The 14398-nt window shown below is 42.0% G+C and overlaps 1 protein-coding gene across 2 annotated transcripts in view; it reads left to right on the top strand.

The window, feature by feature from the left end:
- The window catches only part of kcnj13 (potassium inwardly rectifying channel subfamily J member 13), a 75645-nt gene that overhangs the window by 32261 nt on the left and 28986 nt on the right, over positions 1-14398 (top strand). The gene's annotated exons all lie outside the window — the stretch shown is intronic.

Below are 14398 nucleotides of genomic sequence, written 5' to 3'. Positions count from 1 at the left end.
ACACCCTGTGTTTTCATGCTACTACTGATTTATATGTCTCACTCCAAATTTTATGTTATATTTTATCCGTTATTTTAACTGCACCACTTTATATCCTCAGATCATTATATTTGGTTTCTCTTTTTGTTCCCACTTGTGTAATTTTATAAGTATTATTATTATCTATGCATACTTAAATTGCACTGTTGGAGGGAGTCTGAGGGTTTTTCAGTGGCAACAACTTTCTCTGGTAATTATTGTTTATTTGACAATAGAGAACCCCGTTCAGTTCAATTCAATTTTATTTATAAAGCTTAATATCACAAATCACAATTTGCCTCAGAGGGCTTTACAGCATAGAACATCCCTCTGTCCTTGGAACCTCACAGCAGATAAGGAACCAATGAACAGCCTTGGACAGAGGGAGGGTCAGGCAGATGATCAAACTCTGATAATTATGAAATATAGACAAATATTTGTGGGCGTATGACACAATAGTGTTTCAACACAATAAACAAATTGAGGTTAGCACAACAAACAGAATGGTGTGCAATTAAGTCACGATGATGTGTGCAAATTAATACACTGGAGCTGGAAGACACATCTGCTGGTTCCTGGTGTGTCGCTTAGCTACAGCAGCACTGGAGAGAGTTATACATAAGAGCAGAACTGTATGCCGGCGTTGCTCTGTTGCTCTGTTGCAGTTGTAGGGTATGTGACACATCCAACATATACTAACATCACCCAGGCCACATGTAATACATTACTAATATATTACACATATATTACTAATATATTATATCTGGCCGTGATATTTTACTGTAGCACATTACTTTTGTAACATTTTACCCCCAACGCTGCTGAGGAGGTATCCCTCTTCCAGTGTACAGAACAGATCAGCATAATAAATGTACAGTGATCCACATGACAAAATGATATATAGTGGGAGAGAGAGAGAGAGAGAGAGAGAGAGAGGGTGAGAGAGAGATGCACAGCAACAACAATAATGACAAATAGTTATGACAACATTAATTAAGTATGACAAGAGTGTTATGGTTATATATATGGTTATATGTTATATTTAGCTCCCTCCCTAGTGTTTACATATAAATGGTACAGCCCAACAGGAAACAGGAATTGTGGTTTGTTTATATCTCTAGTGCCAGTTTTCAACAACAGCGTCCGCAATACCACCACCAGGAGAGATGAAATTGACCGGCGACCTCGCAAACAACTGGGATGAAATCAGCTCGGAGTTTGAAGATTACATGCTGGCGAAAGGTCTAAAAGAAAAAGGAAAAGATGTACAGGCAGCGACCCTGCGAAGGGTGATGGGCAGTGAATGCTGCCACCAATATAAACACAACTTGGGACTTTCAGAGGAACAGGCGAAAGATCCCACAGCTATACTTGACGCTTTGGAGGCGCATTTTAAGCTGGCCAGGAACGTGATATTCGAGAGATACATCTTCGGCAACTGCAAGCAAGACGAGGGGGAACCCATCGATGCATTCGTAACGCGGCTGAGAGAGAAGGCTGCGTCCTGTGAGTACAGAGACCTTAAAGAGGATTTGATAAGAGACAGACTGGTGCTAGGTGTGTGTGATGAGGCTTTGCGCCGCTGCCTGCTCAGAGAAAAAAAGCTCACACTCGCATCAGCCATAGAAATATGCCGGGCTGGAGAAATGACGGATATGAGTTTGAAAGCAATGACACATGACAGGCCTCCAGAAACAGTGCATGCAACAGACAGCTGTCGGCCGCGGGCTGCACCCAGGCAGACCTGCTATGACAGGTCTCTGAATCAGGCGCCTGGCGTGAGCGAAGGTGCAATATGCAGATTTTGTGCATGAAGAGGGGCCAAGCCAATAAACAGCTAAATGCAGCAGACACCGAATACCCGGAGGATATGAACCCGTCCGACCCTGAGGCACACATATACACAGCAGAGAGCATCGGGGCAGTGCAGGGATGTGGGAAGAAATGGTTTGCTAATATCAAAATGAACGGGGGGTCTCAGAGGTGCCAGTTAGATTCAGGGGCGACCTGTGATGCAATGAGCATAAAGGATATGAGGAGACTGGCACCCCAGGCAAAGTTATCACCAAGCCAAACCAGATTGGTACTGTATTCAGGCCAGTCAATGCGATCCGTTGGCATATTCAAAACAGAGTGTGTAGTGAGAGGAAAAACACACGAGCTGAGCTTTGAGATAGTGAGGAGCAGCCAGAGACCCCTGGTGTCAGGTAAAACCAGTGAGCATTTAGGTTTGATGCACTTCACCATACCTAAGGAATTATTTATGGTAGGACACAGCAGCTCAGAGCCTCTAACTAGGTAGCACCTTATCCATACCTATGACGACGTTTTCAATGCACCAGTCGAATCACTCTCAGGGGAGGTTCATTTTGAGTTAGACAAAGATGTAGCTCCAGTGCAGGCTTCTCAACATAATGTTCCTGTGGCTCTCAGAGATGCAGTCAAGGCTCAATTAGACAAACATGAGAGAGATGGACACTTAATTAACAACATGGTTATAGTCCGGCAGCCAGAGAAGCTGAGGATTTGCATAGACCCCAAGTCACTAAATCTAGCTTTGAAGAGGTCTCACTACATAATGCCAACACTTGAGTATGTATTATACAAACTGCTCAGGGCCCATGTTTTCACCCTTGTAGATGCACGTGATGCCTTCTTACAGTGTAAGCTAGATGAGGAAAGCAGTTACACAACCACATTTTGGATGCCCTGGCACAGGAAGCGCTGGTTGAAGCTGCCTTTCGGGGTGTCAGTGGCCCCAGAGCTATACCAGCGAAAAATACATGAGCTACTGGCAGGGCTCATGGGAGTAGAACCCATTGCAGACGATATACTGGTGGTTGGATGTGGGGACACAGATGAAGAAGCCACGAAAGACCATGATAGAAAACTGACAGCGCTCATGGACAGGTGCAGAGAGGTGAAGCTTAGAATAAGTCTAAAGAAACTGTAGTTAAGGGTCAGGGAGGTCAAGTTTCATGGACACATTTTGTCGGCAGAGGGGCTCAGGGCGGACCCCGAGAAAGTCAGGGCTGTCCAGGACATGCCCCACCCCACAGACACCAAAGCAGTGCAAAGACTAATAGGGTTCGTGACCTACCTTGTGAGGTTCACCCCACGCCTCTCAGAGATATGTGAGCCACTACGTAGGCTACTGGACAAGGATGTCCCATGGCACTGGTTACCAAAGCATGACGCTGCAGTTGAGGAGATCAAGCGTCTGGTCACAGCGGCCCCGATCCTGAAATACTATGACGTGACCAAGCCAGTCCCCATCCAGAGTGATGTGAGTCAGAAAGGACTGGGCTGCTGTCTATTACAGGAGGGTCAGCCAATAGGGTACGCATCACGGGCACTAACTCAGACAGGAACAGAATTATGTGCAAATCGAAAAAGAGTGCCTGAGTATTGTTTTTGCATGCCAGCGGTTCCACTATTATCTGTATGGTGGGGGGATCACAGCAGAAACAGATCATAAGCCACTCACCTCTATCTTCAGCAAGCCCCTCCTCACCGCCCCCAAGCGTCTCCAGAGCATGACACTAAATACCCAAAGCACAGCATCTGTAGCGTGCAGAGGGTGCAGGAGGACACGGAACAGATAAACGAGGCTGACTACCTGAATGTCACCAGCCAGCGTCTAAGTCAGATCAGACAACACACTGAGGGAGATGAAGCTCTTCAGTTGCTGAAGGTGGCAGTGCTCCAAAGATGGCCAGATCGACGGGAGGATACACAAGATGGAGTGCTCTTCAAAAGGCACTGAGTCATAGTCCCAAAATCACTGTGTGCAGAAATGTTGAAACGCATTCATGCCAGCCATGTAGGAGGAGATGCCTGCTATAGGCAGGCTAGAGACACACTGTATTAGCAGAACATGCACGGGGAAGTCAAGGACTACGTGAGCCAGTGCTCAGCGTGCAACAAATACTTGCATGAGCAGCAGTGTGAAACAATGATGTCACATGCACTCCCAACGTGGCCATGGCAGATTGTGAGTATGGACTTGTTCAGACAGGCAGGCAAAGACTTTCTGCTTATTGTAGATCATTATTCAGATTTCTGGGAAATAGAATTGCTCCCAGATCTTTCAGTAGAGACCACTGTGCTGCGAAGCAAGGCCCAGTTTGCAAGGCACAGGCAGCCTGATCGGGTGATAACAGACTGTGGCCCCCAGTTCGACTGTGAAACATTCAGAAAGTTTGCAAAGGAATGGGACTTTGACCATGTGAAGTCCTCACCCAGACATCTGAAATCCAATGGAAAAGCAGAGTCAGCTGTGAAAATAGTAAAGAACCTGTGTAAGAAGGCGGCCTGTGCAGGCAACGACCTGTGGCTGGCTATTCTACAGTGGAGGAATGCACCCACAGAGGGCATGTTCAGCAGCCCAGCACAGAGACTGATGTCTTGGAGATTGAGGACCCCGCTCCAAGGGGCTGACACGCTCCTGGAGCCAAGCGTGGTCACTGGGGTCCCAGACAAACTGCGGGTTAAGCACCAAACAGCTAAGCTCTGGTATGACAAGTCAGCCAGAGACCTGCCCGAGCTGTGCATTGGCCAGGACATTAGAATAAAGCCCTTGCCTGGGGACAGAATGTGCAGGGGGAGAAGAGGAACTTGCTTGCAGCAGGTGGGTCCCAGATCGTACCTGGTGGATGTTGAAGGGATATACTACCGGCGGAACCGGGTGGACCTGCGACCAGCAGAGGTGGGAGCGACAGGGTGTCACCCTGAGCAACACAGCAGCCCGCCTATCGAGCAACCCAGTAGTCCACCCCAAAATGAAGTGGAAAAGGTTGTGGACTATGGCACAAGTGCCCAGGAAGTCAGGCCGCCAAGGCAGAGTGCCCTTCACCAGCCCATGGGTGACCCACCACCCACACCAGAGCACAGTACGGCCAATGGCAGGCTGGTGAAGGTGCCAAACAGACTGAACCTATAGAATGGACTTAACTTTTGGGCCCATCTTTGTTTTGTTATTGTGTGATGTTTGCAAAAAAAGGAGGTATTGTGAAAACAGCCTGGAATCTATTTTACTTGAATTTAAGTTGCAATACAGTTAAACAATTATTTGCACTATGGGCTATGCTAAGTTGCTATCTAAAAAAGGGGAGATGTTATGGGACTGTTGTATAGGTTTAGCTCCCTCGCTAGTGTTTACATGTAAATGATACAGCCCAACAGGAAACAGGAAGTGCGGTTTGTTTATGTCTCTAGTGCTAGTTCTCAATACAGCTCATACGATAGACACACTCCATGTCTCCTGTCCATTTACTACACGCTAACAAAGAGCAGAGTTGGGTATAACTTTAAGTACTTTGATTACTTTTTGCAGTAACGAGTAACCTAACGCGTTAGTTTGCTGTTTGAGTAATCAAATACTTAAGTACATTTTCAAACAAGACATCAGTTACTTCCGTTACTTTTAGAACGCTGGTCCTTCAGCTCTGAAACAGCAACGGCTGTCGTTTGGTTCTAATAACGGAGATAACTTTAAACCTATCAGTCTGAAAGAAGCCACGGAGCTTGTGGCTCACTATGTGGTCGGAGAAATGCTGCCATTGTCTACGATGGAGTCTAAATAGGTGGAGTAGGACTCGCTGACAGACATATTTCAGACTCAGGACTTGCATTATGCCTGGTACATGCTACACGCTGGTATTCACCAGTTATCCCCGGTCGTCTTTCACGGCATGTGTGATGTCATCGGGTTATTTTTTTCCTATATTTATTACTTGCACTATTATTTGAGTCACTGCATCTGTTCAGGTGCCAGCCGACATGCTGTAGTCACCTAAAAGCGTCAGCAGATGGCAGGAGCTTCATTTGAAGCGCCATATGTAAACTATCAAGCTACTGTATCTTCCACAGGAAGTTTTGACCAATGTGTCAGAATAAAAGCCTATTTAGAAAATGGAGGGATTCTCTCAGCCGAGGTTATAAGGGGCTTTTAATTTGAAACAAGTGTCGAGTTTGAAATGACGGTGCGATATGTTAACTTTATAAAGACAATGGAGCGGATAAAAAGTAAATATATAAACACACAGAAGGATTAATAAATAACGGACCGTCTATAATGTAGTTTGTTTCAAAAGAAGCTGGGAGCCTCTGCAGTTGTGGTGAGTAAAGGCCCCGCCGCTATTTGTTAATGTTATTACTTTATGTCCAACCGTGAGGATGTACCATTATTTGCTAGCTTGATGCTAATGACAGTAACGTTAACTCAGCAGGTTGACAAAGTGCCTCTGCTGTTTCACACCATCATTTCCCCTTTTACTCTGTGTGGTACCATCCCTAGATGAAATATTAAAAATGCTGGGGTGTTGTTGTCATACAGTTATCTACGGCAGCAGATCGTTCTGTGTTTCTACTGGTCAAAGTGACGGCTGTGATGGGAGAATTGGATTTCAGTGAAGGGCAATCAATCAATCAATCAATTTTATTTATAAAGTCCACTATCACAAATCGCAATTTGCCTCACAGGGCTTTACAGCATACGACATCCCTCTGTCCTTATGACCCTCGCAGAGGATAAGGAAAAACTCCCCAAAAAAAACCCTTTAACGGGGAAAAAAAACGGTAGAAACCTCAGGAAGAGCAACTGAGGAGGGATCCCTCTTCCAGGACGGACAGACGTGCAATAGATGTCGTACAGAACAGATCAGCATAACAAATTAACAGTAATCCACATGACACAATGAGACACAGAGAGAGAGAGAGAGATGCAGGTAATGACAGTAGCTTACAACAACATTGTTGAAAGTAATAATATTATTGTTATAGTTCTGACTACTGTGGTACAATATGTTGAAAGTATGTATTAATATCTGGCAGCATACATGTGTGACAATAGTCATATGTGTATAATAACAGTAGAAGTATGACTAATGACTAATGATGGCAGCAGCAGCAGGAGGCATCTGGCAGGACCACGGCAGCAGCACAATCACACACGTCACGCTGTCCAGGCACCGTTGCGATATGAGTTAATCTGAGAGACAGTGGAGCACAAAGGCTCCGGAGAAGAAGCGGAGTTAGTGACATCCAGAATGGCCAAGTTAGCAAGATGCAGTAATAAAATACGAGAGAGAGAGAGAGAGAGAGAGAGAGAGAGAGGAGAGAAGGTGCCCGGTGTATTATAGGGGGGTCCTCCGGCAGACTAGGCCTAAGTCAGCCCAACTAGGGGCTGGTACAGGGCAAGCCTGAGCCAGCCCTAACTATACATTTTATCAAAGAGGAAAGTCTTAAGTCTAGTCTTAAATGTGAAGACGGTGTCTGCTTCCCGGACCACAACAGGAAGATGATTCCACAGGAGAGGAGCCTGATAGCTGAAGGCTCTGGCTCCTGATCTACTTTTGGAGATTTTAGGGACCATGAGTAACCCTGCGTTCTCAGAGCACAGTGTTCTGGTGGGATAATATGACACTATGAGTTCTCTAAGATATGACGGAGCTTGACCATTTAGAGCTTTATAAGTTAACAGTAGGATTTTAAATTCAATTCTGGATTTTACAGGGAGCCAGTGCAGAGAAGCTAAAACAGGAGAAATATGATAATGTTTCTTAGTTCCTGTTAGTACACGTGCTGCTGCATTCTGAATTAGCTGGAGAGTTTTTAAGGACTTACTAGAGCTACCTGATAATAGAGAGTTACAGTAATCCAGCCTAGAGGTAACAAAAGCGTGGACCAATTTTTCTGCATCTTTTCGGGTCAGGATAGGCCTAATTTTCGCAATATTACGCAGATGAAAAAATGCAGTCCGTGAGGTTTGTTTTAAATGAGAATTAAAAGACAAATCTTGATCAAATATCACTCCGAGGTTTCTTACGGTAGTGCTAGAGGCCAGAGCAATGCCATCTAGAGAAACTGTGTCATCAGATAAAGAGTCTCTGAGTTGTTTGGGGCCAAGAACAATAACTTCAGTTTTGTCTGAATTTAACATCAGGAAATTGGTGCTTATCCAAGTTTTTATGTCTTTAAGGCAGTTATGGAGTTTAGTTAATTGATTACTTTCTACTGGCTTCATCGATAAATACAACTGAGTATCATCCGCATAACAATGGAAATTTATAGAGTGATTTCTAATGATGTTACCTAAAGGAAGCATATATAGAGTAAATAGGAGTGGTCCGAGCACAGAACCTTGCGGAACTCCAAAACAAACTTTGGTACGTGAGGATGATTCATTATGAACGTCAACAAACTGAAAACGATCAGATAAATAATTTAATGTTCCACAATCAGTGACACTTGATTATTGCCCACATTCTTTGCATTATAACTCATTTTACAGTGCTTGTGTGTACTGAATAGCAATTGGTTACCTTAGGAAAATTGTGACAGAAAAAATTAACAGTGTTAAAGGAACAATGACATCCTGAAATGGCGTAAATTTGCAACAGAGAGACAAAATGTACCTACTGATACCACACAGCACATCCTGCAGTTTGTCCTTCTCCTCCATTAATTTTGCCACCTCTGCCTTGCATGCCCCGCATGGCTTCCATGATCTGTCTTCCGTTGATTCAGGCGGTCTGAGAATTGGTTCTCCATAATCTGGTATTGGATCACGCTCGATGATTATAGTATCTGCAGTTGAGCTTGAAGAATTCTCATGTTCAGGCGTACCAGATGAGCTTGAAGAATTCTCATGTTCAGACCTACTAGCCTGGCTGTGGTCCCCAAGAACAGCATGGTTTTTGTGTGTATTGGTGTGGAGAGGTTGGATGGGTGGATGCTGGTGATATGGATGGGTATGTGGCAATGACTGGGTAACTGGAAGCTGGTACAGTGGCCAGGCAGTTACAGGCCAGTGCTGTGGCTGGGTAGGTGGAGATGACTGGATAGGTGGAGGCCGGTGATGTGGCTTGGTAGGTGGAGATGACTTGGTAGGTGGAGGGTGGTACACTGGCCAGGCAGTTGGAGGCTGGATGACATTGTGGCCCACAGTATTTGGGTGATGCTGTGCAGAATTTTGAGTAAACCAGTACAGGCTAAAAATCATAATCTTACTTAAACATGCCACTATATCTTATTGGTCTCAATTCTAATCCTCTTAGACCTTTGCACAACTAAAAATGTATCTTTCTTATCTCTATTTCTGTTCATGTTCTTCTGTTTTTGTCACCTTGTCTCAAATTGCGTTTTTTTTTAATGTTGGGCTGCTGAAACTGTTCAGTAAATTGTCAATACATTTGAAACAATTAAATCCTAAAATCAGCTATCAAGTAGCAACAGAGTCTCTGCAGGTATCAACAACTTGAGATCAATCTTCCAGCCCCAAGTGTAGTGATAAATTGACCTACAGAGCTGCAAAATTCTGTCAGTAAAATGTGCACAGTTTCAAGCCAAGATTACTCTCACTTTTCCTAATTCCTGTAAATCAATGTTCATGCCTGAAGCTGCCAATATATTGATAATAATAATCCCGGGGATAAGAGACTAGAGACTGTTAAAGGTTTTGATTATTATAGTATCACCTAAAGTAAGTTAAAAATAACAATCACTTTAAAAATAGTTAAGCCATGTAGTAAAATAATAACTCAACTACCATCTGGGTCATCGCTGGGTTCTGGTTCATAACATCTTATCTTCTTCAGTGGGTTTCGCGCTCTTTTGGGCATCTCTTTTTTAGTATTTCCTGCTGGGCCATCCATTCTGTTAAATAAAAGTACAATTTTATTTAAAAAGGTGGTTCAACTTCTTACTTTGTTTTATCGTGTCATTATGTCTCGTAATTTGGTACAGCAACTTCATACCTTTGGATACACAGATCGTGTTAATTTAGCCATATCAGACCACTCAAAAACTGAAACACTCAATCTAAAATCCACCAGACACACCACAATAAGACACAGAGACCTTAAAACGAACATCATAGAAAAATCCAGGCTGTGACATTTGATGTTTTTGAGATTTCTGTTAAAATTGCATTTTACTGGGATAAGTTGTTGAGCTCTTCTGTTCTGGACATTGCTTGGAAACTCCTGCTTATTGATAACATAACTTGGACAGATGCACCTTCTCAATGCCCTACATCTCAAGGTTATAAATGTTAGCTGCATGAATCTAGAAGAAGTGGTCTTAATGGTCTCACTACAATGCAATAGCTACTATGGGAGATAAGCTCATCACATATGAATACACTTTTGGCTCCCTGGAACAAGAGCCTAAGCTTTCCAGTCATATATGATTTATGTAACTGCAGGACAGTCTAGGGCCGGCTGTGTGTAAAAATAATCAAATACACCTTTTTAGAATAGGCAAAAGAAACAAACACATATTCCTACTAAATGAAAAAATTACATACTCCCAAACTGCATGTTATTTACATAAAGTGGGCATTTGGTTACCATGGTGACAAGTCGCAAGAGTAGCAGTGAAGACACCAGCACCTTTTTGAAGAGTTCACGACGTATCTTCAACTAGAAGCACTCAGAGCGCTCTGAAAAGAGAGGCTTAGCTCTCTGCTCACTGGGAACAACTGAAAGAGGTCGCTGGCGCTTCGTGGACACACACACGCGCCATAACAAGTTCAGAGCCACATGTGGTCCTGGCTTGACGTTATAGCCTTGCTAGCTAGCTTAACTATTTGCCACATATGCCGACCAGTTCAGAAAGTATCAGAACCAACGTAAGTACTCACCATCTAAATGTTACAAACTTTTACCCATATAACGTTTGACAAACATGTAGCTTACCTTCTTTTTCATCCTGTGACCGTTTCTTGCTCCATTCCTCCTGCCCGTGTTAGCGCATTAACTGTTGTCCGACCATTAAGTCAGCCCCCGCTGTGAATCAACCAATCACGATGCAGCATGTATGACTGATGGCGCTCTCTTCCAATTAGATGTTGACGCTGTGGCTGCATCATCCACAGGGTTCACAGTTCAGGGTTCACGGTTCACAGCTGTTTTGTGTCAAATGCAGCGTCTGTGAGTGGATAAAGCTACACTGTTTCTAAAGAATGAATTTACTTTTTTGTTTGACAGTAGCCAAATCTAAGAAAAAGCATACAAGTATCTGCTACTGGTACGTTTTAATCACTGGAATGATTTTATGTACATATAGGCCTGGCCTACCAAGATTATTATAGTTTAGCATTTATAATTAGTTATTATTTTTATTTCATTTTTACCTTTTGTTTTCAATTTAGCTTCAATTGTTTTGTTTTGTTTTTTTTGTTGTTTTTTTAATGCTAAGTTTTGGTTTAGTTTTTATTAGTTTCAGGTTTTAGTCTTTCTTGTTATATGGAGTAACGTTATTTGTCAGGGATGAAATTCAAAAAGGTCTGTAAAAGTAATGTGTAAAAAAAAAAAACTCAACAAAACATCATATACCATTTAAAAAATGTATTCACTGAGGAACAACCATCCATAAATACAAGGCTTATCCACCCAAAATGTTAGGTTTACATGTATGTATGAAATAAGCTGACAAAGATGAAGACATTTTCTTATCAGTTTAGTTTATTTTAGTTAGTTTTGTAAACATACAGTACATTTTCAGTTAGTTCTTGTGTTTTGTAAAGCCTCGTTTTTTATTTATTTTTTTTTTTTTTTTACAGTTAACTAAAATGATTATTTCTCCTCCTCTTTTCCTCCTGGAGTTTCTGTAAAGAGGACAGTAGTTGGACTCGAAAGTATTTTGGGCAAATTGATTTGTCTTCAATGCCTGGTACTGTGTTTGTTGCACATTTCCTTAACAAACTTGAAAGAGACTAAACATATTATGAAGTCAAAGATGTGATCTTATTGTGAACTGAAGAGCTCATGATTTTTCCAACTAGTTGAAATTCCTTACTGAAAATGTACAGTCTCAAGTTGATGGACAGATAGTTTGTATTGTGATGCCATACCTAGACAAATTTTATGAACTTGAAAGACTGTTATAACTTACTCATACTTAAATATTTGTGCAATTTTCCATGTGCATGTGTTATTTAAGCAATATCACATGAGAGGGAGTGATGTTATACTCCTATAACAATGCCCAGTCAAGGACCTCTCCAGAGCCGCTGAAAAGGGGAGTCAGTGGCTCTGGGCCCTCAAATGAGTAGATGGCATCAAGGGGGGTGAACCTGGGAAGCTGGGATTCACTGCTGAACCCTCTAGAGGTGTCTAGCAGTGTCTCAAGTGTGCAATAAGGGATATTAATATCAAGTCCTACACAACAGCTCTGATGATATTTTAAATCCCAACAGGTCATAGGTTGATCATAATGTTAAGCAAAAACACTTCTCTGGCCATTAACCTTGGTCATACCTCAGGAATGGGTTCAGGTTTTAAGGTTCAGGGACACCATCCCCACATTTAAGAGTAGGCTTAAGACCTTCCTCTTTGATAAAGCTTATACACTGCTCCAAAAAAATTAAGGGAACACTTAATGGTCACAGTGTAACACCAAGTCAGTTAAACTTCAGGGTTATCAATCTGTCCATTTAGGAAGCACAAGTGATTATGAATCAGTTTTACCTGCTTTGGTGCAAATTAAAGTGACAACAGGTGCAATGGAGAGGCAAGCAAGACAACTTTCAAAAAGGGAATGGTTTTACATGTGGTGGCCACAGACAGTTGCTCTCTCCTTATCCTTCCTGAGTGGTTCTTCTCTAGTGTCTTCCTGCAGCCCAACCAGGTTGCACAGGTAGTCCAGTTCCTCCAGGATGACACATCCATGCATGTGGTCACAAGGAGGTTTCCCAGAGTAAAAGAAAATTCGAAAAGAGATCTCAAAAATGTTTCATTTATTTCTCCTAGACTACAGACTATGAGATCTGTGTGACACTAAACTGAGACTAAGGTTTATTTCTTCTGTCTCTCAAATTTTTCTCCTAAGCAATAAGATGCGCTAAATCTCAGTTTAGTCTCCATTTAAGTTTCAGAAGAGATCTCATCAAGCTCTAATATAATTCTCAGAGTTTCTCAACTTTGTGTCTTTTTGTTAACACAGACAGAGAAATCAGAGGGCTCTCTCCATGAACTCAATCTACTCTCATCTCAGCTTCAGTTCATGCATCTCATACTAAGCTCAGACAGAGCAAATGAAGAGCTCTCTGATCTGATATCTTGTTGACTTTATTGTAATCCACACAATATTTTTTTTTAAATTATGTATTATTGTACGCAGAATGAATTGATTGAAAATGTATGATTATATTTTCTATGAATAATTCTAAGTATTCCACTGCACGTAATTCAGTTGTTTTCATGCACCACAAAAAACACATACAACACAAACAACAGCAATTTATTGGTAACTTGAGGGCTATAAAGTCACTATTGCAACAAAGTGCAATATCAAAATAAGGCCCTGTTTATTTATTTCCTCAGATGTCACTTAAAAATACCACTACCACTATTATTGCCTCCAATAGCAGACACATTTGTGAATATACAGTTATGAAAATAAGAACAGAACAGAAAACAGAATGCTACACTTCTGACATTTGTATGTGGAATTTTGGTTTACATAACTGACAAAACCATGTATAACAATATTTTTCACTGGACATCTCAATAATCTAACAACATATTGGGGATGACTTGCACTTAATTATACAACAGTTAGTTCCAGCCCTGCAATCTGATTGGTCGAGAAACAGTAAAACCGTGACGATATTGGAGTACAACATCACGGTTATTTCACTGTGTATGTATCACTCCGCCTCACAGCTGATTGCAATCAACAATCAAATCAAAACTGATGGTTAGTGTCAGTTAGGTCAGCAGTTGCATTGCATCCTTTTGTATCCATCCATGCATCCATGTGTAAAGTTAGTCTTCTAATTAGGAGTCGGGCCCTAAAATATGCCTGTGAAGCGACAATCCACCATGCAGTCACCAGAGACTTATTTCACCGGCTGCACAATTAATGGAAATGTGCAGATAAATGTGTATAAAGAGTAAGTGCCTGGCGCACCATGTCTGTGTTACATAGCAACGGTGACAGCTGAGTCCTGAGGGAACTATTTTTGTTGGCAGAAGACAAATAAAATGCCTAAATTATCTATTTTGTCCTAATTTTTCACCATTACTTAATCAGCCTTGCTTATTTAACTGTTGAACTGTTGTATAAAAGCAATATCACACTCGAGCTCGTGATGTTATACTCGTATATCCCCACCCCCCCACCCCCCTCCCCAATATATAACTGAAACTGAGAAACAACAACAAACTTTGTTTACTGCAAACAAAGTGGCAAATATTATCTTGGAGGATATCATTGCACTTGGTTGACTATTTTTCTATTATCTTAGATGTAAATATTGCATGTTTCTTTGGTTGGGGCAGTCTTTCTGGACCTGAAAAAAGCTTTTCATACTTTAAATCATAATTTCCTCATTCACAAACTCTCCAAATTTAATTTCTCCAAAAAAACATTA

The sequence above is a fragment of the Epinephelus fuscoguttatus genome, linkage group LG5, assembly GCF_011397635.1.
Source record: "Epinephelus fuscoguttatus linkage group LG5, E.fuscoguttatus.final_Chr_v1".
Lineage (NCBI taxonomy): Eukaryota > Metazoa > Chordata > Actinopteri > Perciformes > Serranidae > Epinephelus > Epinephelus fuscoguttatus.
This window is presented reverse-complemented; position numbering and strand designations above follow the sequence as displayed.